Raw genomic sequence first — 25,977 nt, forward strand, 5'->3', positions numbered from 1 at the left:
CTGTTAATACATTAACAGCATCTGTTAATATCTTAACAGCCTCTGTTAATCTATATTAACAGTATATATTAACAGCATCTTAATATGTTAACAGCCTCTGTTAATATATTAACAGCATCTGTTAATATATATAAACAGCATCTGCTAATATATTAACAGCATCTGTTAATGTGTATTAACAGCATCTGTTAATATATTAACAGTCTCTGTTAAAATATTGACATCTTCTGCTAATATATTAACTGCCTCTGTTAATACATTGACAGCATCTGTTAATACATTAACAGCCTCTGTTATGCATTAAAGGTCTCTGTTAATACATTAACGGTCTCTGTTAATATGTTAACGGTCTCTATTAATACATTAACGGTCTCCGTTAATACATTAACAGCCTCTGTTAATAAATTAACAGCCACTGTTAATATATTAACAGCATCTGTTAATATGTTAACAGCATCTGTTAATTTGTTAACAGCATCTGTTAATATGTTAACTGCCTCTGTTAATATATTAACAGCAACTGTTAATATGTTAACAGCCTCTGTTAATATATTTACAGCCATTGTTAATATATTAACAGCATCTGTTAATATGTTAACAGCCACTGTTAATATATTAACAGCATCTGTTAATATGTTAACAGCATCTGTTAATATATTATTAGCATCTGTTAATATGTTAACAGCCTCTGTTAATATATTAACAGCATCTGTTAATATGTTAAAAGCCTCTGTTAATATGTTAACAGCCTCTGTTAATAAGTTAACAGCCTCGTTAATATGTTAACAACATCTGTTAATATGTTTATAGCCTCTGTTAATACATTAACAGCATCTGTTAATATGTTCACAGCCTCTGTTAATATGTTAATAGCCTCTGTTAGTATGTTAACAGCCTCTGTTAATATATTAACAGCATCTGTTAATATGTTAGCGCCCTCTGTTAATACATTAGCAGGCTCCGTTAATATATTAACAACCTCTGTTAATATATTAATAGCCTCTGTTATTGTATGTATTAACATACCCTGTTAATGTAGTAACAGAGCCTATTAAGTTCTTAACAGAACCTATTAAGTTATTAATAGAGCCTATTAAGTTATTAACAGAGCATGTTAATATATTAACAGAAACTGTTAATATATTAACAGAGCCTGTTAATGTATTAACATAGGCTGTTAATATATTAACATAGGCTGTTAATATATTAACATAGACTGTTAATATATTAACAGAGGCTGTTAATATATTAACAGAGGCTGTTAATATATTAACAGAGGCTGTTAATATATTAACAGAGCCTGTTAATATATTAACAGAGCCTGTTAATATATTAACAGAGCCTGTTAATATATTAACAGAGCCTGTTAATGCATTAACAGAGCCTGTTAATACATTAACAGATACAGATAACAGAGCCTGTTAATATGTTAACAGTATATGTTAATGTATTAACAGGATCTGTTAATATATTAACAGCCTCTGTGGATACAGTAAGAGCATATTTGATGCTTTTACAGCCTCTGTTGATCTATTTGAGGCTTCTGTTAATAAATTTACAGCCTCTGGTTATATATAGCAGCCTCTCTTATATATTAACAACATCTGTTGATACATTAACAGCCTCTCTTAATAAATTAACAGGCCCTTTAATACATTAACAGTCTCAGAGAATCTATTGGTAGCTTCTATTAATGTCTGTTACACTCCTTTTTATCTATTATAATTATAACATAGACTGCTGCCTTTTATCACACTTCTCACTCCCATATCCCTTTTACTCCTCCCCACACTCTGGCCACCATATCGCAGGCAATAAAAACCAAATTATTCGCCTTAATGAAAGTGATAAACTTTCTATAAAACGACACCATAAATGGTTGGCGAGAGACATTGTCTTCGCCCGGTTCATTCCCATGACCCATAACCTTACTCAACAAAAGGCAAGTCAAGTAGACAACAATAACAACAAACACAATGTGAGAAAATATAAACAAGAATGACAAGACATTGAAAATAAAGAAAAAACCAATGAAGACGACAACAAGAACAATAAAATCTAGATTTCGTTCTGGTTTGTTTTGTTTCTTGTTTTTTTTTGCTGAACTTGGATTTCCTCAACAAATCATAACTTTCCAGCGGAAGGCAAACAACAGGTTGTTCTGTTGAGTGGTATAAGATTTTCGTTTTTTTTTAGTTAAGGGGAAAAGGTGGAAAAAATATTTTCAAGAAATACAATTTTGTCTTCTACAAGAAAAACTTAGGGCCTTCTTTAAAGAGTATCAACTGAGAAGTCAAGAATGTCGTGGGGTTTTCTATGAGAAATCCATTTGCTTTTCTATAAGTAAAGCTTCTGGCTCTCTATAAAAAAAACTCCTGGTCCTCAATAAGAAATCCTTTTATTCTTCTGTGGGAAGACCTTCAGCACTTCTATGATCAGCAGCTCTTTCTGTTGAATACCAATTTCTCTTTTGTTATAAAAAAAATCGTTTCCTCTAAGAACACCAAGAAGGAGGAAAGAAGACAGAGGGGTTTTCTTTAAGTAGACCTTCTGCCTCACCTATTAGAGCATCACTGGTCTTCTAATGCTAAAGTTAATGGTATTTTCTTACTTGTTTTTCTCGCCTTATTTTAATACTATTAATAGCGTGAAGTTCAAAATAATAAAAAACAAGATTTATTTATGTAGTTTTTTTTTTTCTTTCTTTCTTTGTTTCTTTCTTTTCCTATAACGAAGAAATTATGCAGAAAATGTTGTTGCGGTGAGATATGCAACGAAAGTGAAACAAAAAATTAAGTGTAAAAAAAAATTATGAATAAAAAACCATGCTAGGAAAACTGAGTGCAACAACAATAAGAAAACTAATGAATACATTAATAAATGTGGAAATGCGAATCATTCACTCACTCGCTGACTGAGTGACTGACTGACTGACTCAGTGAGTTGAGGAAAAATTTACAGGCCGTCCGACAGACGGCAATGGGGAAAAGTATGCCATATGACCCACCAGAAGTGAAGTAGCGACGAAAATGCCATGGAAAGTTATGCCACGGTAGCTGTTAGACTTTTACTTAATTCACAGACACACACACACCTGTGTGTGTGTTTACATGTGTGTATGTATGTCGATTGGTCTAGCGGTCTATGGGTCGGCTGGCGGTAAATGTGCTACAGTTTTGCTGTTTCATTTCATTTGATTTTGTACCCCTTGTTTTTTGCTCATTCCTTTTCATGTGTCTGCCCATTGATGAGATGCGATGTGTGTACTTAGATTTACAGCGATTTTTTCTCCAGACATCTTAATGACCCACTCACTGGTCCAGGTGTAGAAGTACAAATTACAAATCATTAAGACACACCACATCTTGTATGTATGTATGTAATTGTCTCGAACATTTGTAACATAATTAGAGTTAAGTTGGGCTTAAATGGAGCAGCGGAAAAAAAGTAAAATTTTTGCCATAATTTTTTGCTATAATTATGGCCCTATGGAATGACCGACTATGCTGCGAACAACTTTCTTTTTTCTTTCGATTATCAAGAACTCGGAAAATTTTCACTGTTTAGAAGGTGTTATTTATGGAACATCATTTCGAAGATCTTTTGGCGCCCAAATGGATGTAAGATAGAAAGTCAAACTATGGACCAAATGGTATTCCATGAGGAGGGCAACTGGTTTCTAGAATACCAGAATACCCCATAAGTCCCAAATGAACTTTTCTATCTAAAGTACATACATAAAAGGGCCCACTGGGAACAACTCTAGTTTAGTAAAAACTCCCTTTTTTTTGAATTTTTTTCCAGAGGCTGCTATTTTTATACCCCGATCTTTCCCGAAATCAGGGAAAGAACGACTCTAGTTTAGTAAAAATTATCGATTTTTTCTCGAGATAGGTTTTTTTTAACCTGATTCTGGGAAAGTATTTTTTTCTTTAGGTACGGGTCAGGATTCTCGGATATTTGTCCGGGTCCAAGGTCTGGGTTAGACCCGGACATACTAAACAGATATGGACAATATAGATATTGAAAGCTAATGAAAATACCTATCTAAAAAGTGGTCACATGATGATCGTTATTTTTAACGGTTCCGGAGTTGCTGTTTTTTTTTCAGACCCGTATTTAAACCCTCCAAATACCGAAAAAGACCCCATTTTGGGGGGTCCTCAACATTTATGCCAGGTTATAGTTGACACTATATCCTTTCCAAAATGCTACAATATGTGTTATTATCCTTCTTAAATCCATATCGGTTTAATAGGCGCGGGTCTAATCCTTGGATCTGGACTTTCGGGTCAGATACCCGGGTATCCGGCTCCGTCCACCAAGAATAAAATACTTTCCCGGAAGCAGGGCGCAAATACATGCCTCTAGAAAAAAAGAATTTAAAAGAAATCCGAGAGTTTTTACTAAACTAGAGTTAAGCCACTGGTGTTCTGCTAGAAGTCCAGTTAGATCACTATGAGAAAATCAAATCCTACCTTCTTATAAACCAATACCAAGAGCCTTTTCTGTGATAAAGGATGCATCCAATTGATGTTCAATGCGAGTACCAACTGGTCATCTTTGGGAAAACATTCCGTTCTCCGATGAGAAGACTTGTTGGTCTCCGATGAGAAGGCCTTCAGTCACCGGATGAGAAGACATTCTAGTCTCGATGAGAAAACTTTGTATGGTAAGACATTCTGGTCTCCAATAAAAATACCTTCTGCTTCCCGATGGAAAGACCTCCTGGCCTTCTGTGAGAAGACATATGGCAATCTATAAAAGACCCTTTAATAGTCTCTTTGTCCAAATGCTTGGACTTCTTGTAGAAAAGATCGTCTCTTTGTTCACTATCAGAAAATCATCTCCTTATAGACCTATCGTAGCTTTCTCCTTAACGAAGGATGGGTCTGCTAATATTAGAAGCACTAGTCTTCTTTGAGAGGACCAACCTGCCTTTCTTTAGATGACCTCCGACTGATGTTCTATGAGAGGACCAACTGATCTTCTTTGAGAATACCTACAACTTCCCTCCTTTTAGAGAATCAACTGGTCTTCTTTGAGAAAGTATTCCGTTCTTCGATGATAATCATTTCTAGTCTCAATGAGAAGTCCTTCTGGTCCCTGTTGGGAACCTATGAGAAGACATCTTGTTATCTATAAAATACAATCTAAAAGTCTTCTTGCTAAGAACCAGTCGATCTTCTCTTTGTTCTCTTGCATCACTATGAGAAAACCAACTCCTCTTTTCTTGGAGACCAATACTAGCCTTCTCAGGGATGAAGAATGCATCTGCTACTAGGATAAGCACCAGTCTTCTTCGAGAAGACCAACCCGTCTTTCTTTAATTGACCTCCGACTGATGTTCTATGTTCCCGTTGAGAGAATCAACTGGTTTTCTATGAGAAAACATTCCGTTCTCCGATGAGAAGACTTCTTGATCTTCTATGAGAAGTCCTTCTGTATGAGAAGACATTCTAGCCTCGATGAGAAGACCTTCTATTGCAAGAAATGTCGGTCTCCTTAAAAGGACTTTCTGGTTCCCCATGGGATCACCTTCTGGTCGCCTATGAGAAGACGTCTGGTAATCTATAAAAGATCCTTTAATAGAGATAATCAGTTGACCTTCTCTTAGTTTAAAGATAATCACTAAATTGATTCGCAAGTTATAATATTGATCATTTTCGGGCGGAAGGACCTGAAAGAGTGGTCCGCTATATGCTAACATTCCACCAGGTCTTGTATTTGAATGTGAGAAGTTTTAAGAGAATCGGAGGGTTATTTCATGATCGTTTTGGTTATACAAAATGTTGTCCCTCTGTGTGGGGGAGGTATGAGAGGTTAGATCTATCCCACCTTCATACCAGATGTTGTGTTGGTAGAAATATTAAGATGTGCGAAATTTAAAGACAATCGAACTCATATTTCATTCTAGGAGTTATTATTCAAAATGTTGACCCTTTGTGGGGGAGGAACTTGATGGAGGGGACTGATATTTTTCTGACCTAACACTCGTAAAAATGTTGGGATTTGCAAAGTTTGCACAAAATCGGATGCTCTGTTCTTGAAAATGTCGAACTTTTGTGGAGGGGCTACCCTAAGGAGTTGGCCGATATTCTCCATCTCCGAAGTTGATAATAATAATATTTCGATACAGCCTTCCTGCGAGAGTTTTCGTGCTCAGGCACAGCCAAATCCAAATGTCCTGAAACGGATTTTGAAGATCATTGACCGGTTGGCTCTGGTAAAAAATCTTTTATTATTATTAATCCTATTTTTTTATACCCTCCACCATACTATGGAGGGTATATTAACTTTGTCATTCCGTTTGTAACTCTTCGAAATACTCATGTCAGACCCAACAAAGTATATATATTCTTGATCAGCGTAAAATTCTAAGACGATTTAGCGATGTCCGTCTGTCTGTCCGTCTGTCTGTCTGTTGTAATCACGCTATCTTTCGAATGATTTGAGATAGATGGCTAAAATTTTGCACACATGCTTATTTTTCCAGTAGGCAGGTTAAGTTCGTAAATGGGCCATGTAGGTCCACGTTTTCATATAGCCCCCATATAACGGTACCTCCCTATATTCGGTATTTTGATGATTTTAACGACATTATTCACGGGAATTGTTTCAAATTTGGTATTTGAAGTTCGTTATAGGAACTACAGTCTGTGACAGAAAATTTTCTGTGCGGGTCCAGGTCTTCGTATAGGCCCCATATATCAGTACCTCCCCATATTCGGTATTTTGACGATTTTAGGTACAATAACCACCGAAATTGTTTGAAATGTGGTATTTGAAGTTCGTAATGGATGCTACAGCCTGTGACAGAAAACTGTCTATGCTGGTCCAGGTCTTTGCACAGCTCCAATTTAACGGCACCTCCTTATAACGGCACCTCCTTATAACGGCACCTCCTTATATACGATATTTTGATGATTTTAGTTACATTATTTACCGTTTATTTCAAGTTTCCAATTTGAATATGGTAATGGCTTATGACAAACAATGCCTATGTATGTCCACGTCGTATAGACCCCAATATGACGGCTATATTCGGTATTTTTAAAATTTTAACAGAATTTTTTAAGGATTTTATTTTTTGAAAATTTCCAAATTCGTTGCAAATGGTGGAGGGTATTAAAAGTTCGGTTCGGCCGAACTTAGTGCTTTTTAACTTGTTTTTTTTTTGTACTCATACACGCCATCAAGTGTGCCTGGTAATAATAATGATAGTAATAGGTTCGCCACCATAGTCATTGAGTCTGAGATGAGGAATTTTCTTTAATGTCAAGTTGTTGCTGCAGTTGTTTTTCCTTAGTTTGTATTGCATTGTTGCTGGTGTTGCTGCTGCAGTTGGTTTTCCTTTTGGCGTTTTCTTTATGAGTTGACCTACATCCGTATTAGTTGTTGCTGAATGCCGTGCTTGGTGCCGAAGAAGAACTGACTGACTTCCTACTTCTAGTTGGGTTGGTTGGTGACCAAACTTGAGGCAACCCAGGCTAGGTGTAGTCATCATCATCACCACGATGATGCTGATCGTCATGTTTGTTTCTTGGTCGGTCTTTTTTTTTGCAACAAGTTTTTCTTCTCAGGTTTTCTTTTTGATTGTTTTTTTGTCGTCTTCTCTTCTCTTTTTTTTTCTCGTTTGCATTGCAAACTACCAAATATGGTCTCGGATGAGTAAAACGAAAAGAAATAGCTGCTTAGAAATGCACAAAATAAAAATGCCACTTTGGTTGCAATGACAAGTGACTGCAGCTTCTGCAATGGTGGTACCTTCTGCTCTAATGCCACCACTGCCATGGCTCGTCTTTTAAGAAGCTGCGTGCAAAATTTCAAATTTTTTTCTTGTCGTTTTTTTTTTTTTTTTTGTTTTGAAATATCAGACCATAACAGGTGTGAACATTGCAATTTATTCGACTTATTTGGCCAATAGAAGTGCAGCACAAAAAAGGGAAATTCATTTTTGCACCAGCCATTGTAAATTTCCTGTTCCGGCTTCACACGATCGGTGGGTCGGTCGGTCGGTCGTATAGAAGAATTGTTGTTGAAAATATTTCAAGTTACGAATCTGACATTGTGATGGATTAGGTGCATTAAGATGGTCTGTGGGAAATTCACTTTCTAAAGCGGATAGGCGTTTCTGATTTTCTTTACGCCAAGTTTGCCTAGTCAATTGTGAGGTAGAATTTAATTATGGACTAATAAAGAAAAGATTGATAGAAAATGTGGAGTTTTTTAAGATATTTTTACGTGGACTAGAAGCGTAGTAGGGGTTCTCCTAGAAGAGCTGGAGGTCTTCTCCTAGAAGAGCTGGAGGTCTTCTCCTAGAAGAGCTGGAGGTCTTCTCACAGAAGAGCTGTAGGTCTTCTCACAGAAGAGTTGTAGGTCTTCTCACAGAAGAGCTGTAGGTCTTCTCACAGAAGAGCTGGAGGTCTTCTCACAGAAGAGCTGGAGGTCTTCTCCTAGAAGAGCTGGAGGTATTCTCCTGGAAGAGCTGTAGGTCTTCTCGTAGACGAGCTGTAGGTCTTCTCCTAGAAGAACTGAAGGTCTTCTCCTGGAAGAGCTGAAGGTCTTCTCCTGGAAGAGCTGAAGGTCTTCTCCTGGAAGAGCTGAAGGTCTTCTCCTGGAAGAGCTGAAGGTCTTCTCCTGGAAAAGCTGAAGGTCTTCTCCTGGAAGAGCTGTAGGTCTTCTCGTAGAAGAGCTGTAGGTCTTCTCGTAGAAGAACTGAAGGTCTTCTCCTAGAAGAACTGAAGGTCTTCTCCTAGAAGAGCAATTGGTCTTCTCGTAGAAGAGCTGGAGGTCTTCTCCTAGAAGAGCTGTAGGTCTTCTCGTAGAAGAGCTGTAGGTCTTCTCCTAGAAGAACTGAAGGTCTTCTCCTAGAAGAGCAATTGGTCTTCTCGTAGAAGAGCTGAAGGTCTTCTCGTAGAAGAGCTGAAGGTCTTCTCGTAGAAGAGCTGAAGGTCTTCTCCGGGAAGAGCTGTAGGTCTTCTCCGGGAAGAGCTGTAGGTCTTCTCCGGGAAGAGCTGAAGGTCTTCTCCTAGAAGAGCTGAAGGTCTTCTCGTAGAAGAGCTGTAGGTCTTCTCAGAGAAGAGCAGAAGGTCTTCTCAGAGAAGAGCAGAAGGTCTTCTCAGAGAAGAGCAGAAGGTCTTCTCAGAGAAGAGCAGAAGGTCTTCTCAGAGAAGAGCAGAAGGTCTTCTCAGAGAAGAGCAGAAGGTCTTCTCCGGGAAGAGCTGTAGGTCTTCTCCGGGAAGAGCTGTAGGTCTTCTCCGGGAAGAGCTGTAGGTCTTCTCCGGGAAGAGCTGTAGGTCTTCTCCGGGAAGAGCTGTAGGTCTTCTCCGGGAATAGCTGTAGGTCTTCTCCGGGAAGAGCTGTAGGTCTTCTCAGAGAAGAGCAGAAGGTCTTCTCAGAGAAGAGCAGAAGGTCTTCTCAGAGAAGAGCAGAAGGTCTTCTCAGAGAAGAGCAGAAGGTCTTCTCAGAGAAGAGCAGAAGGTCTTCTCATGGAAGACCAGGTGCTGGTCTTCTCATAGACGACCAGGTGCTGGTCTTCTCATAGATACCAGGTGCAGTTCTTCTCATAAAAGACCAGGTGCGGGTCTTCTCATAAAAGACCAGGTGCTGGTCTTCTCATAGAACTTTAGATAGCGGTTTTCTCATTGGAGATCAGTAGGTTTTTTCTTTATGTTCCGAAAACATTGTTTAAATGCTCTCTAAGTCAACCTCATTTAAAAGTGTTTAGTTGACGAATGAAAACCCCAAAAATAAATAACAGCAAAGAAAAAACCTTGCGTGAATGGCTTTCACCCGAACATGTTGCCTAGTTTTCTCAATTCTTTTGCAGATAGGTGTATGTGTTTATGCCCATGCTCCAGCTAATAGTAGCTACTTAGAGTCTAAGTTTTGTTAAAAAAAAGTACCAGCAACTGACAGCTAGACTGGCAACTGTCAAGCGGCCAATAAAAGGGGGCAAAGAAAACAGAAAACTTTTTTTTTTTTTTTTGGAAACATACCCTGACTCATGAAACAAAAAAACAGGAGGAAAAAATATAATCGCCAAAGTTGATGACAGCAACAATGTATGCTGGCATCCTTAAAGCTTCTCCCAGAGGCCCAGAGAAGCCATCCCAGGCACCACCTTTCACTTTATTACAAGATTTTTTTGAGCTATGATCCAGACAAACGATCCAAGTGGCAATTACTCTGGTTTTGTGGGTAAGAGCCCAGAAACCAAACCAAAAAAAAAAAATGATCCTCTCGTTGATCTCCTTTTAATGAAATCTGGAGTTTTTCTTGGGATAATTAGAAATTGTATTTTGACTGGTTGCTTTTTGGTGCCTCCTTCTAATCAGATTAGAATCAAGACAAAATGAGTTGAAAAAACCATTTAATTGGCTCGCCACCAACAACCCACCAAAAAAAGAAAAAAAATCTCATGAAACGAAACCAAAGATTGGCCAAAGGAGATTCCCTAAATTTGGAGTACAAAAGAACAGTTTATTGACCCAGTAAAGAAAACAAAAAATAGAGTGGAGGGAGAAAAAAAGGAAAGGCCATGTCAAACAGGTGCCTCCACAAAAAACACACAACTAGGGGATCATATCATTTCTTTCGTTTAATTAGTTTCCATGAAATTGTTATAACTGTAATTTTCCACCACTCAAACTAAGGCTGCAGGAAAATCTCCACAGAAAGGGAAAAACCATTCACAACCAGACCAAGACTGCTCTTAATTTATTTGTCTCCACCACTGGTGGTGGTAAAACATGAAACGTCGTCGCATAAGATTCTCGTTGCTTTTCCAAGGAAAATCTTCAGCCATTTGAATGATAAAGACCATGATTCTTGGAATAAAATAATTCAAATGAGTTGTCTTCATCGTCAACGTCTTTGGTTTTCTCTAACGGGTTTCACATAACAGGTGATCTCCGGCTGTTTAAATTGAAACATTTCAATCCCGAAGCGATGGTGGTTTACTTTAATTGAATTGTATATTTTATGACCATCTGGGAAATAATTTCCCGTCAATACCATTTTTAAAATGTTGAACATTTAAGTTTTATCATGGATTTGTGATCGCAAGAGAATTGGGAGAATTTCTCACAATTTCAGAATTTTACTGCCTATTTCCGTTCTTTCTAAATAGCGCCATCTTTAGGTTAATATGAGAAAAAAACATATCAATTGGCGTCTTCAAAAAATTTCTACAGTGTTCAACAGAGTCGAATCAAGTGGAATGATGACAAGGAGCGCCATCTTTAGGTGAATATGGGATTTTAGTTGCATGACTTAGGAGAAACATATCAGTAGGATTCTAATTTCTCATCGGTGTCCTACAGTCTTCATCAGAGTCCCTCCAATGTATTTTATGACCACCTACGAAATGATTTCTCGCCAATGCCATTCACAAAAAGTTGAACATTTAACTTTTATCATGTATTGATGATCGCAAGAGAATTGGGAGAATTTCTCACAATTTTTCACTACCTATCTTTCACTTTAGTAGCGCCATCTTTGAGTGGATATGCCTTTATTTTTACATGATATGGAAGAAACACATGCTTTTAGAAAATTCGACAAAATTATTAAAAGCAAAGGCCTTAAAGAAATAAATATACAAGTTGGGTTCTTATTTCTAGAAATTTTTCAGAATCGAATCAAAGGGGAATGATAACAAGAGACGCCATCTTTAGGTGAATGTGGACTTTTAAATGCGTGATTTGGGAGAAAAATATCAGCCGGGTTCTAATATCACATAATTCATCTAAAGTATTCATCAGAGTCTCCCTATTTTTGCCATGAAATGATGACAATTAGCGCCATCTTTAGGCGAACCTCTGCTCGCAAGGAAATATATAAGCCGGCTACTAAATAATATTAAATAATGGTCTTTTAATCGCATGATTTGGGAGAAACATATCAGCCGGGCTGTAATATCTCATAATTTTCCTAAAGTGTTCATCAGAGCCCCTCTTTTTCTGTCATGGAATAATGACAATTAGCGCCATCTTTAGATGAATGCAATGTAATCCATTGCAAAACATCGGATTTTAATAAAGGAAAAATCAGACTTACAGCTCAAAAAAATCTTATTCATTTAAATTAGTTTGGACAAGGTCGAATAAAAAACAAACTTGAATAATATAATTTTCTACATTAATGTAACGTTCCCTTTTCTTTGCAGCGCCATCTGTCGATAAATTTCTCAGTACTTTAGCAAAGACTCCAATACTTTCGAGCTATATACTATATTAGCCTGAAAATTGAATGCTTCAATATTCACATGTATCTAAGAGAACTAAAATATAGCAGTCGGGTACTAATTTCTCATAATTCTCCTACGTAAGAGGCTCTGTCTCTCCACATGTAAATCGGTGACAAGTAACTCCATCTTTTGAAATATCAATACAATCGTGTGAGAAGACATCAAAATTTCACAACTCTGTGATGTGGTCACCTAGGCGATGGCCTGTGATAATTCAATAGATCATCATTCACATGTAGGTGTAGCTTCTAATATGGATGTTTTGAGAAAGATTCTTTAATAATAATATTATATATTTTTTGGACAATATTGCCATGTCCTCCAAAAATACAGAATATTTTTGAAACCAAAAGCTTGCATTAAGAAATCTTATAAAAGTATATGTTTCTTATTTCAATTTTCCAAAATAAGTCATGTGAAAATTTTCTGGATAGGTTTAAACCGGTAACAAGTAACGACATCCATCCCATCCCAAAACTTCACATCTATATAGGTGGAGCTTCATTAATAAGTTGCGAGATTTAAAACAGTGGTTAAATATTCATATACAGGTAGAGCTTTAAAAATGGATAGCTTGAGGAAGATTAATTATAACATTACATAGGTTTTTGGGAAAAATGTCACGTCCTCCAAAAAAATCCAAAAAAATTGTGAAACAAAAAGCCTGCATTAGGAAATAATATAAAAGAGAAGTCCAAATTTACACAATTTTCCAAAAATATACATGAGAAACTTTCTCTGGATACGTTCAAACCGGCAGACATCTGTATTTCTGTATAGTAAACTAAGTGAGAAACTATCTCCGCACTTCAAATTTTTTTTATAGGTGGCGCTCCTTAAAGATGTTGTGTAGATATAAAAAAATAATAAGCGGTTCAATATTCAATATGCAGAAAAACCTGTGCTTAAAACACAGACAGGAGGGAAAAGGAGATCTCACAATTTCCCAAAGTCACCCATGTAGGTGGAGCTGCTAAAAGTGAATGTCTTGATTTAAATTCCCTTGAAATTTATGAAAGCAAAATTTTGCGTTAAGGAAACATGGGCAGGACTGGGTCTTACCTCGCGCAATCTCCCAAAATATTGATGAAAAAACTTTCTGGGCTTCAAAATTTTCCTGAAGATGGAGTTTCCAAATGTGGGGGTGTCATAATTTTTTTTTTATATAAACAAATAATCCATGAAATTGTGAAAGCATAAGCCTGCGATAAGAAAACAGGATATGTCAAATTTGACATCGATTTTCAAATAAAATCTTAAACTTTCGCAGAACAACTTTAAACCGATAACAAATAACGCCATCTGTAGATGAGTATAGCAATCTGTTGACTTAGCAAATATCCCAACATTTCAAAAGCTTTGATCTTTAAATTATAGTTTTTAATGATCAGCTATAGGTGGAGCTTTTCAGAGATGTTATGAACATTGGGGGACATTATGTTTTATTTATGGAAAATCAGATTTTATAACATCTGAAAGAAAAACACTTTACATTTGTCAATCAAAAGTCTGGCTGACAAAATGTGGCTCTCCTGTCCACTTTTTGCATTGATTCATGCACTCCCCAAGAACTTCTCTTTGATTATGTTGCCCATTTATGATCATATCTGACACGTTTTATCTACAGTATCATACCGATGACGATTTATGCCATCTACAAATGAATATTAAAATTATTAATTAATTATTCATGACCCCTAGAAATATATCGTTTTCATTAACACATGTAGGTGGAGCTTTTGAAAGAAAATATATGGAATGCGTATTTAGTATACTTCGCAAATCAGATTCTAGAGATATTTTGATATCACCGGAGAAGGAAAAGTTCATAAAGTTAGTCTAAACCAAAGTCTGGAAGAATAATGCAGTATAGGGTGAGATGAAAAAACTACAACCGACTTCAGACTGCTGTATTTTAAAACAACTCCTCTGAAAGCTGTTAAAATTATTCCAGTGACAGCTCATTATATTGTTTACAAGCGTTTAAAATTTTCAAAAAAAAAAAAAACATATTCCTGATGGAATTCAAGCGTGATAGTGTAATTTCTTTATATTTGGCTTTAAAACCACAAGTGGCTATCGATAGAGCACTCCAACATTTAAATGTGAATAAATCTTTTGTGTCTCATAGTAGCATAGCCCGACGTCAAGAAGCGACTTGATCGATCGTCACCGCGCAGCAGTATCGCAATATTCCATCATATCGCAATATTCCATCCGGCAAATATTGAAAAATGAGCTCGGGGTAAAGCATTGAAAATTCCAAAAAAATGCAAGAACTTACGAAAGAAAATAGACTCAAATGAGCTAAAGACTTTCTTCGCTTGGTCGAAAGTGGTGAACTGTCGAATTTGGTTTTCTCCGTCTCCGATGAGAAAACATTCGTTGTCCAGCAGTTTGTAAACAAACAAAATTATCATGTTTACGTGCCAAAGAGGTCAGCTGAAAATGTGCACCTTCGGTTGGCCACCCGAACTCAAGCACCTGCCATGGTGATAGTGTGGGCCGCCATAACAGCCGATGGTCGCTCTCCGCTCGTATTAATCGACCGTGGCATCAGAATAAATGTCGAATATTATCGCGAAAATATTCTGTGTGTATTAAAGTCTTGGGCACGCAAATGCAAACATTTTGGCCGCAGACCTTGGACATTCCAAGAGGACTCAGCACCATCGCACTCAGTACAAAATGAGGTTCCTCGCTTCATTTCCTGCACACAATGGCCACAAAAATCTCCGGATACCAATCCATTGGACTATTGTGTCTGGAGTATTTTAGAAAGCAAGGTTGGCACTAAAAAATACCAAAGTGTCGATTAAGCAAGCTCTTCGCCGGATATGGACCAAAATACAGCACAGCAATATTCGGGCAGTGGCGTTGACGGTTTCATTGGCCGTTTGAAGGCAATAATTCGTGTCAAAGGTGACCAATTCAAACAAATCTAAACTTCTTCTAAAATTTGATGCTATTTCCGAAATTTTTTGCTTTCATTCAATAAAATATAAGAAAATGTAAAAATTATGGCGTTTGACTTTGTTGACGTTGTTTTTTATCTCACCCTGTATGGGGCCTATGCGAAGAATGCTATTTTTGATCCCACCCTGTATGGAGCCCACACAAGGATGGGCCCATGCATAGACAATTTTCTGGCATAGACTGTGGTTCCCACAAACCACAAACAAGACAACAATATACATACATACATGCTGACAATTTGAAAGGAGAGTAGATGGGCTTCCGAACGAACGAACGAGCGAACCAACCAACAGTCATTTGTTGCTACAGTTAACAACAACATTCAGCAAGATAAGGTAACAACTAATTCCGGCGATAGCATGAGTGTTGGAAATGTTGGCGTTTCTTTATTTTCGCTAGAATTTTGTTAACACAAGTTGGGAATTTTTAAAGGTTAGAATACGACTGTGGTGTATATTGGGAATCAGTATATGTATATTCTTTGTGGGAAATTTGTGAAAAGAGTGTGTTTAAAAAAAATTGAAAAGACTTTGAGCGACAAATTTGAGTGAAAAACATATACTTTTTGAAGAATATTCAGAACTTTAAAATTTGTTTGAAAAAATATTTTTTATTGGCCACCGGAACCAAAAACGTGGATTTTTCGGAATATTTTTGAGGAACTTCTGGTGGGACAATTGTGGATGTTTTGAAGAATGTTCTATGCATTTTTCATAACTTATTTTTGTGGCGACCCTAAGAGCCAAAAAATTGGAAAAAAATATTATTTGCAAAAAAAAAAAAAAAAGAATAGAAATACGTAGAGGATTTTTTTTTTGAAGACCTCTCAAAGACACATACGGGATTTATTAAGCATATTGTTAAAGACCCTCAGAGTCACAAAAAGGATTATTTAAGAATATTTTTTAATAACCTCAGCCGTTTTATAAAAAAATATTTTAGATCCTCAAATCTGCAAACCTAAATGTTTTTTTTTTAAATATTTTCCCTTAGACCCAAAAACGCGGATTTTAAAGAATATTTTTGGCAGATCTCGCAAAGCAACAAATGTGGGTTTATAAGAAATATTTTTAAAGACTCGCCGTAGCCACAAACATGGACTTCAAGGAATATTTTTTAAAATAATTTTAGAAGAACCCTCAAGGCCACAAACCTGAACATTCACAAGAAAATCACAGATACTTCCGAGTTGTAATCATGGAGGTTAAAAACAACGGGTTTTTTTACCCTAGATCTCTTTGGACCAAATCCGTTTCAGGACATTTGAAGCCTATCTATTCCATACGTCCGCCCGTCTGTCTGGCTGGTTGGAGCGCACGAGAACTCTCGAAGCAAGTATACAATTTGGTGCAAACTTTGTACATCGTAATGTTATTATCAAAATTACATCGAGTTCGGAGATGGGAAATATCGGTCCACACCTTCAGGTACATCTCCACCTCCCTCCCCCTCCCCCAAATAAGTTCAAAGTTTTCATGACTAAGAAAGAATCATTAAATTTAGAGCAAATTTGGGAAATCTCAATATTTAAATCAGTGTTAGGTCAGTTGCGAATATGGACAGTATAGGCCCACACCATCAAGTACCACCCTCACAAAGGGTCGAAATTTTGAATAATTATAACTCTTAGAAAATGTAAAATTAGAGCCCAATTAAATTTCTAATCACACAAGATGTGGTATGAAGAATGGACACAACGGACCACTCCTTCTAGTACCTCCCTCACAAAAGGGGTGACTATTTTGAGTAACCAAAACGCTCATGAAATGAGAAATAAGCATTCGATCGTTTCCAACCTTCACACATCCTAATATTTATTCCAATACGAGATGTGATTTGAAGATTATCAATATCGACCAAGGTGGGGAGGTACCAGAAAGAACCTCCCCCACAATGGGTCAGACTTTTTTATACCCTCAGCCATATGGTTACCGAGGGTATATATCATTCGATATGGCCAAAACATGCCTCATCGAAATAACGGTTTTAGACAATACGTCTCTTTGGACAAAATCCGTTTCAGGATATTTGGAGTCGATCTAGAGATGTCCGTCTGTTCATCTCTCTGTCTTTCAGGCTGACTTCTGGGCACCATAACACTCGAAGGGAGTATGCGATTTATTTCAAACTTGTTACATCGTAATATTATTATAAAACTTAGATCGAGTCTGGAGATGGACAAATATCTATCCACTCCTTTTGGTACGTCCGCCCACAAAAGGTCGAAATTTTCAAAAAAAAAAAAAAAATAGTGCACAGAAAGAGAAAGGATAATCCGATTTTTCTCCAACCTTGCGAAGCCTAATATTTGTAGCGGAGCTAGGCCAGGTGGACAGTATCGGTCCAGTACCTTCCCCACAAAGCGTCAAAATTTTGAATAATTATAACTTTTATACAATGTGATGTAAGAGTCCGATTCTCTACAAATTACATCACAATATTTTTATTAACCCAAGGTCTGGTGTGAAGGTGTAATATATCGGTCCACTCCTTGTGGTACCTCCCCCTCAAAGGGTCTATAATCGGATAAAGGCGAAATTAATATCCGATTCCCTTTAGACTTGGCACATCTCAATATTTCTATCAACATAATATCTGTTATAAAGATGGTAGAGTTCGGACCATTCCTTCTGGTACCTCCCCCACACAGGGGGTCAACATTTTGAATAACCAAAATTCTCATAAACTGCGAAATGAGCATCCGATTCTCTTCAAATTTCATACATCCCATTATTTCTACTTCGACAAGATCTCTTGTGAAGATGGGATATACCGGTTCACTTCTTCTGGTACCACCCCCACAAAGGAGTCAATATTAAAAAAAGCCTAATTTCTCGTAAATGCGAAACAAGCATCCGATTATCTTTAAATGGCATATTTCGCAATATTTCCGTTAATATAAGATATGGTGCAATGATGGTAGATATCGGTCCACTCCTTCTGTTACCTTCCCTACAACGGGTCAAAAATTTTCAATAACCAAATGCTTATACAAGGTTGCCCATATTCGACGGACCTTTGGGCCCATTCCAATCGACGAGGCTTGTCCGCAGGCAACTTTCTTCGCGTCATTTGAATTTTTTACGGGAACAAATGCAAATCAATGCGAATAATCCGTTGTAAAGTGGACCGAGCCATGCCCAACTGCTGAGAACGGCGTTTTTGGGATGTTCTTGGGGACCTCTCAACACTGGCTCGTACGGCAGCGATATTCTCGGCCGATCGCCTTGGTCGACTAAGGCTCTTTCTAATCCGAAGAGGCCATAACCAGTCGAAAATTTTTCGTATAAACGCTTAATGGTGTTCTTAGAAGGCGCACTTCTCATATTTTTATACCCTCCACCTTGGAAAGGAGGGTATATTAACTTTGGCATTCCGTTCGTAACGTCCTTAAATATTCGTCGTAGACCCCATAAAGTATATATATTCATAATCAGCATAAAATTCTAAGTCGTTTTAACGATGTCTGTCTGTCTGTTGAAATCACGATACAGCCCACATTATTTGACGTAGAGCGCCAAAATTTAGCAGAGCAATTTGTGTTGTATCTAGGATGGTTGGTATTGGAAATGAGATATATCGGTCTACGTTCTGGTATAGTTTCCATATAACGGTACCTCCCGATATTCGGTATTTTGATGATTTATGCCACATTTTTTCACTGATTTGTTTGAAAATTGGTATTTGTAGGTCATAACGGTTCCCTGTACGTGTGGCAAAACATGGCATGTATAGGTCTACGTTTTGGTATAGCCCCCATATAAAGGTACCTCCCAATATTCGGTATTTTGATTATTTTTGCCACATTTTTTCACAAATTTCTCTGAAAATTGGTATTTGTAGGTCATAACGGGTCCCCGTAGGTGTGGCAAAACATGGCATGTATAGGTCTACGTTTTGGTATAGCCCCCATATAAAGGTACCTCCCGATATTTGGTATTTTGATTATTTTTGCCACATTTTTTCACGGATTTGTCTAAAAATTGGTATTAGTAAGTCATAATGGGTCCTAGTTCGAGTGGCGAGTCATTGAAATTATAGGTCCACGTTTTGGTATAGTTCCCATATAACGGTACCTCCCGATATTCGGTAATTTGATGATTTTTGCCACATTTTTTCACGGATTTGTCTGAAAATTGGTATTTCTAGGTCATAATGAGTTCTAGCTCCTTTGGCGAAACATTGCATATGTAGGTCCACGATTTGGTATAGCTCCCATATAACGGCACCTCCCGATATTCGGCATTTTAATGGTTTTTGCCACATTTCATGTAATGTTTTCTTTACCCTAAGGTGGAGGGTATTAAAAGTTTGGCCCGGCCGAACTTAATGTTTTTTTACTTGTTATCGGTATCAGATGAAGTTTAAAAATGGAATACTTCGGCCGACTTTATCTGGTACCTCACACACATTTCAACTTTTTGTGGAAATCCGCTATGAGGGGTTATGTACCAGAAAGTGTGGATCCATATCCATTGAAGTTTGGTTATAATATTACGATATACCAAGTTTGGACGAAATCGGAATTATCGTGCACGCAATCCAGCCAGACAGATAGACCGGTGAACAACCCTAATCAAATCCCTGAAAGGGATTTGGTCCAACGAGACCTAGGGTCTAAAATCATTATTTCGATTAGGCACACCCTCTGTAGCCATAAAAATTATTTTTAATAAATCCATGACAACCGGATTTTTGATTATTTTTTTAAATCCAAAATATTTTTAGAAAATCCACTTTTCATTGAATTTGAAAAGAAAATTTGTAAAATATTTTATAAAATCCTCCATTTGATAAATCCTCCATTTCTCAAATTCCCTTATTTTCACTGTGCAATCAGAGAAAAACTTCTTGTCGTACAATCCTCTCTCCCCTCTTAAAAGACATCCTACTCATCATCATTAGTTCCTTGTTAATTATCTTTAACCACTGAGTGAGTGTGTGTGTGTGTCCATACATGTTCTAAAAAAACGATATCTCTACTCCATATCTCAGAACATATTCTAATCACACCTTGACTATGAAAGTGGCATGCAGAAGAAGAACGTTGCTTGTATTCCAAAGATAGACGATATCGTGTATCTAGCCTAAAGGGCTAATAAATAACCACAATGGCGGGAGAACAGCTATTGTGGCCTGAGGTTGTGAGCCGTTGTTATTGTTGTTGGAGGTGAATTGATTTCCACTTTAGCCGTTGAATATCTTGTTTAAAGAGGGCTAGAGTAGGGTAAGGGAAGGGGTATTGTCTTAATGAACCATGAAAGTGTTGGAAGTTACATTGATTTTTCTACCGAGGCGATTTTTTTAGGTAAGAATAAGAAAAAAAAATTTCAATAGATAATTGGATAAATAGACAACAAACAACTTGATATTCTAAGGGCGGTGAGGAGATGAGGGGAGTTGGCGCCATCAAAAAAAAAAAAAAAAAAAAAAAAAAACAATCAACGAGATCACCAACTCGTCTTGGCCGCCCGAGTGCATGAATGAATGGACCCTAATCAACTAAACAAACAATCGATTGAGAATTTTTTTCCGATCGTTTTTTCATTCATTCCCATTTTTTCTCCTCTTTTGGGGTTTTAGAATCTTATTCCATTCTCTTTGTGTTCATGTAAAGCGATCCCGATGTAATGTTAACAAATTATAATTTGACAAGTCAATAATGTCTAATTATGAGAGTGGGGATCAAAGAATGGAGATCAGAGCCAAGGGGCAAGGAGAGGAAGTAAATTAAATTTCTGGGGAACAACAGAAACACGTTCCACCTGGAAGAAATAGTTTGGGCCTTGCACGCCATCTTCATGCCAGAATTGAACTAGGGACTAGCAGAATGATTGATGATTGATAAACCATAAATTGAAATGTTTCCAAGATGGGATGGTTGGAGGGGGACAATTGTGGCGACACGAAAGCCTTAACACATTTTTAAATGAAATATGGCGTGATTGGGAAGACATTTCTTTTTGAATACCATTTTTTTTTGTTTTGTTCTGGAATTGTAAATGCTTATCTTCCAGTATCATTCATGTTCGTGTTAATTACACTTTGGAATATTTATGATCTCTGTGGCCTAAGGCCGGTCTGGGGTGACTGATAGTGACGAAGATTGAATTCTGAATGATATTAAATGAGATTTTAATTGAGGGGGTTTTAGAATGCTGTTTCAGAACATATTTTTCTAAAAAATGCTTAGATTGTTGCTCTGAATTATGGGGATCTAAGACATGATATAGACATTAATTAAAATTGGATTTTAATTAAATCGAATAGATTTTTTGTAAAAATTATGGGAAATATAACGGCTCTCCACAGTTTTAATTTGGGAGATTGACCCATATGACAATAACGGAAATTCCACGTTTATTATTTCCAGATTAAACTTAAAAATGAAAAATGTTATATTCTAGGTCATATTTGGAGTTATGAGGTACCGACATAGTCAGGAGACCCAGGCCCTCTCCCAAAATGCAAATTTTTAGATAGTTTCAGGGCATTATTCTGGAAAATCTCATTCTTTGAATGCTGCTTCGGAACCTATTTTTCTTAAAAATGATTAGATTAGATGATTAGATTGTTGCTCTGAATTATGAGGATCTAAGACATGATATAGACATTAATTAAAATTGGATTTTAATTAAATCGAATAGATTTTTTGAAATATTGTCGGAAATATAACGGCTCTCCACAGTTTTATTTTGGGAGATTGACCCATATGACGATAACTGGAATTTATCGTTTATTATTTTCAGATTAAACTTAAAACTGGAAAATATTATATTCGAGTTCAAATTTGGTGTGAGGTATCGACATAGTCAGGAGACCCAGACCCTCTCCGAAATGCAAATTTTTAGATAGTTTCAGGGCATTATTCTTGAGAATCTCTTTTTTTGAGTTTTTCCTTGTTAAGGTTTTAAAATAGGTTTGAAAGGCATTTCTGGCTACTTCGGTGGTATTAGGTTCCAGATATACATAGTGCATCAAGGTATTCCATTCGCAAGTTACTAGAGATATAAGTATTTAAAATAGTGACCGTTTGTGAGGCAGGTACCAGTAAGGGTGGGCCAATATATCGCATCTCCACACCAGATCTTGTGTTAATAGAAATATTGGGATGTGTAAAATTTAAAGAGAATTGGATGCCTATTTAAAATTTTATTGAAGCTACAATTATTTAAAAATTATCACCCCTTGTGCGGAAAGTACCAGAAGTAGTAGACCGATATTTCCGATTTTCACACCATATCTTGGGTTGATAAAAATATTGGAATGTGAGAAGTTTAGTAAGAATGAGATACTGATTTCGCACTTTATTATTAATTTTTTCAAAAATGTTGACCCGTTGTGGGGGGAGGTACCGAAAGGAGTACACCAATTCCCACCATCTTCCCACCAGATCCTGTGGTAATAGAGATATTGCAAAGTCTGAAGTTTAGAAAGAATCAAATGCTTCTTTTGCATTATACTAACAAATTTTTGACTCCGTTGTGGGGAGATATCAGAAGGCGTGGACCGATATCTATCATCTTTACACTAGATCTTGTGTTCACAGAAATACTAAGATGTGCCGGTACGAATTTAATCGAATGTTTATTTCGCTTTTTAGGGGCTTCATGATATTTTTTAAAAATAGACCGATATCTAACAACTTTAAACCAGATTTTGTTTTAATATAAATATTGACTTGAGTGAAATTTGGATAGAATGAAGTTTAGAACGTATGAGTATTTTATGAGCATTTTGGTTATTCAAAATGTAGACCTTTGTGGGGGAGTGGTCTGATATATTTCATCATCGTACCAGATCTTGTATTAATAAAAATATGTGTGAAATTTAAATCGAATCGGAAGCTTATTTCCCATTTTATGAGACTAAAAATTATTCAAATATTTTGAGCTGTTGTGGGAAGGTACCAGAAGGAGTGGTGCAATATCTACCATTTTCACAACAGGTCTTGTATTAATAGAAATATTGAAATGTGCCTAGGTTGAAAGTAATCTGATACTTCTTTCGCATTTTATGAGTATTTTGTTTATTCAAAATTTAGATCACTTTAGGAGGAGGTTGCAGAAGAATTGGTCCAATACAGGGTGAGATGAAAAAACTACAACCAACTTCAGACCGCTGTCATTTCTTAGCCACTTGAGAATTTTCCAGAAAAAAAGTTATTGGTGATGGAATTCAAGCGTGATAGTGTGATTCTTTATATTTGGCTGGAAAACCACAAGTGGCTATCGTTAGAGCACTCCAGTATTTAAATGTGAATAAATCTTTTGCGTCTCGTACCATCTTTCGCGATTTGATCGAAACCCACGTCGCAGTGGCCGAAAAATGACTTGTGAGCTGAACATATCGCAATATTCCATTCGACAAATATTGAATAATGAGCTCGGGTTGAAGACATTCAAATTCCAAAAATTGCAAGAACTTACACCGCAACAGAAAGAAAATAGACTCAAAAGAGCTAAGGAGTTGTTTTGCTTGGCCGAATTTCTGCCGAATTTGGTTTTCTCCGATGCGAAAACATTCGTTGTCCAGCAGTTTGTAAACAAACAAAATGATCGTGTTTACTTGCCAAAGAGGTCAGCTGAAAATATGCACCGTTGGACTATTGTGTCTGGAGTATTTTGGAAAGCAAGGTTGGCACTAAGAAATGCCAAAGTGTCGATCACCTCAAGCAAGCGCTTCGCCGGGAATGGGCAAAAATACCGCAGAGCAACATTCGGAGCTTCATTGGCCGTTTGAAGGACATAATTCGTGCCTAGGGTGACTAATTCGAACAAATCTGAACTTATTCTAAAATTTGATGCTATTTCCGATATTTTTGCTTTCATTCAATAAAATTAAAAAAAAAAATGAAAAAATCATGGCGTTTGACTTTTTGTTGTAGTTTTTTTATCTCACCCTGTTGATCTGCTTAAAATTCTTTGTCCATTTAGCGATTTCCGTCCGTCTATCCATCTGCCCATCTATGGAAATCACTCTAGCTTCCGAACGAAATAATGTAGGTTTATAAAATTTTACTCAAATGTATATTATGTCTGCAGGACTTTTGGTATTAAAAATGGCCCTTGTAGGTCCATGTTTTGGTATAGCCCCCATACAATGGTACCTGCCTATTTTCGGTACTTTGGTGCCTTAAGCGACGTTATTCACCGGAATTGTTAGAAATTTAGCATTTGAAGTTCGTAATGAATACTACAGTCTGTGACAGAAAATTGTCCATGTAGGTCCACGCCTTCGTATAGCCCCCATATAATGACACCTCCCTATTTTCGCTATTTTGGTGCTTTAAGCGACATTATTCACCGGAAATGTTTCAAATTTGGTATTTGAAGTTCGTAATAGATACTACAGCCTACGGCAGCAAATTTTCTGTGCAGGTCCACGCCTTCGTATAGCCCCCATATATAGTAGTACCTCCCTATATTCGGTATTTTCATGATTTCAGCGACATTATTCACCGGAATTGTTTCAAATTTGGTATTTAAAGTTTGTAGTGGAAATTACAGCCTATGGCAGAAAATTGTCTGTGCAGGTCCACGTCTTCGTATAGCCCACATATAACGGTACCTCCCGATATTCGGTATTTTGATGATTTAAGGGACATTATTCACTGAATTTTTTTTCAAATTTGGTATTTAAAGTTCGTAATGGATACTACAGCATACGACAGAAAATTATCTGTGCAGGTCCACTTCTTCGTAAAGCCCCCATACAAAGGTACCTCTCTGTATTCGGTATTTTGATGATTTTAGCTACATTATTCACCGATTTTTTTCAAGTTTCGCATTTGAATATTGTAATGGCTTATGGCAAAATTTGCCTATGCAGGTCCACGTCGTCGTATAGACCCTAATATAATGGAACCAGAATTTTTTAACGGATTTTTGTTTTTTCGAAATTGCCAAATTCGTTCCAAATGGTGGAGGATATTAAAACTTGCAAAAAAATATTTAATTGTTCTTCTTCTGGTTTTTCGTTAAGCTTGAGTTCAGATTTTTTTTGAACACCAACAGATTTCGGCTTCTGTAAGGGACTTATTTAGGTGTATTGATGTCTATGTTTTAAATTAGTTACCCTTCTATGGGTTTTCTAAGGAAAAAAGGCCCCTCAATCGGTTATCCCATTTCTAGTAACTCTTAACAGATATTCAAAGAATAAAAATATCACATATTTTCCTTGTAACCGGCTTCTTTCATACAACCGACTCAGAGACCAGGCAATTGTATCCCATTACTTCAGGCGGCAGGACTCATTATAAAATTTTTTAAAATATATCGAAAAAATATTTTGCCGTAGCACAAAGACTTGGCAGCCAATATTAATTGGGTCATTTTTGTCATGCTTGGAAAATTTCAATTATATAAAAGTTATAAGTGCTAATATGAAGATCTATATAATTCATCTAAATAATGAAATTTCTTCTTAGGAGTGTAAATAATTCACAGACCTAAAATGTGTTCTAATTGCTCCAGATTAAATCAGGTGCTGCTAAACTATGTCAATAAAATTCACACATTTCATGCTTTCCAAAAAAAAAAATATATATATATACCAACCAAACCACAAACAACCATGCAAACCTCTAAACCATTTTCAAAAGAATTCAACATTCAGTTATAGTTTGTTTTTCCCAAAATACCAGAAATAAATAAAATTTTATTCAGAAAAAAAGAAATAACAGAAAAATAATGCTTACATAATTGGAAATACTAATACAAACAGACAAACTACATTAACTAAAGAAA

At 36.7% G+C, this 25,977-nt stretch overlaps 1 protein-coding gene across 1 annotated transcript in view; it reads right to left on the reverse strand.

The window, feature by feature from the left end:
• The window catches only part of LOC101897345 (trichohyalin), a 98,833-nt gene that overhangs the window by 17,264 nt on the left and 55,592 nt on the right, over positions 1-25,977 (reverse strand). The window lies entirely within an intron of this gene.

The sequence above is a fragment of the Musca domestica genome, unplaced genomic scaffold, assembly GCF_030504385.1.
Source record: "Musca domestica strain aabys unplaced genomic scaffold, Musca_domestica.polishedcontigs.V.1.1 38, whole genome shotgun sequence".
In the NCBI taxonomy this organism is placed as follows: Eukaryota; Metazoa; Arthropoda; class Insecta; order Diptera; family Muscidae; genus Musca; species Musca domestica.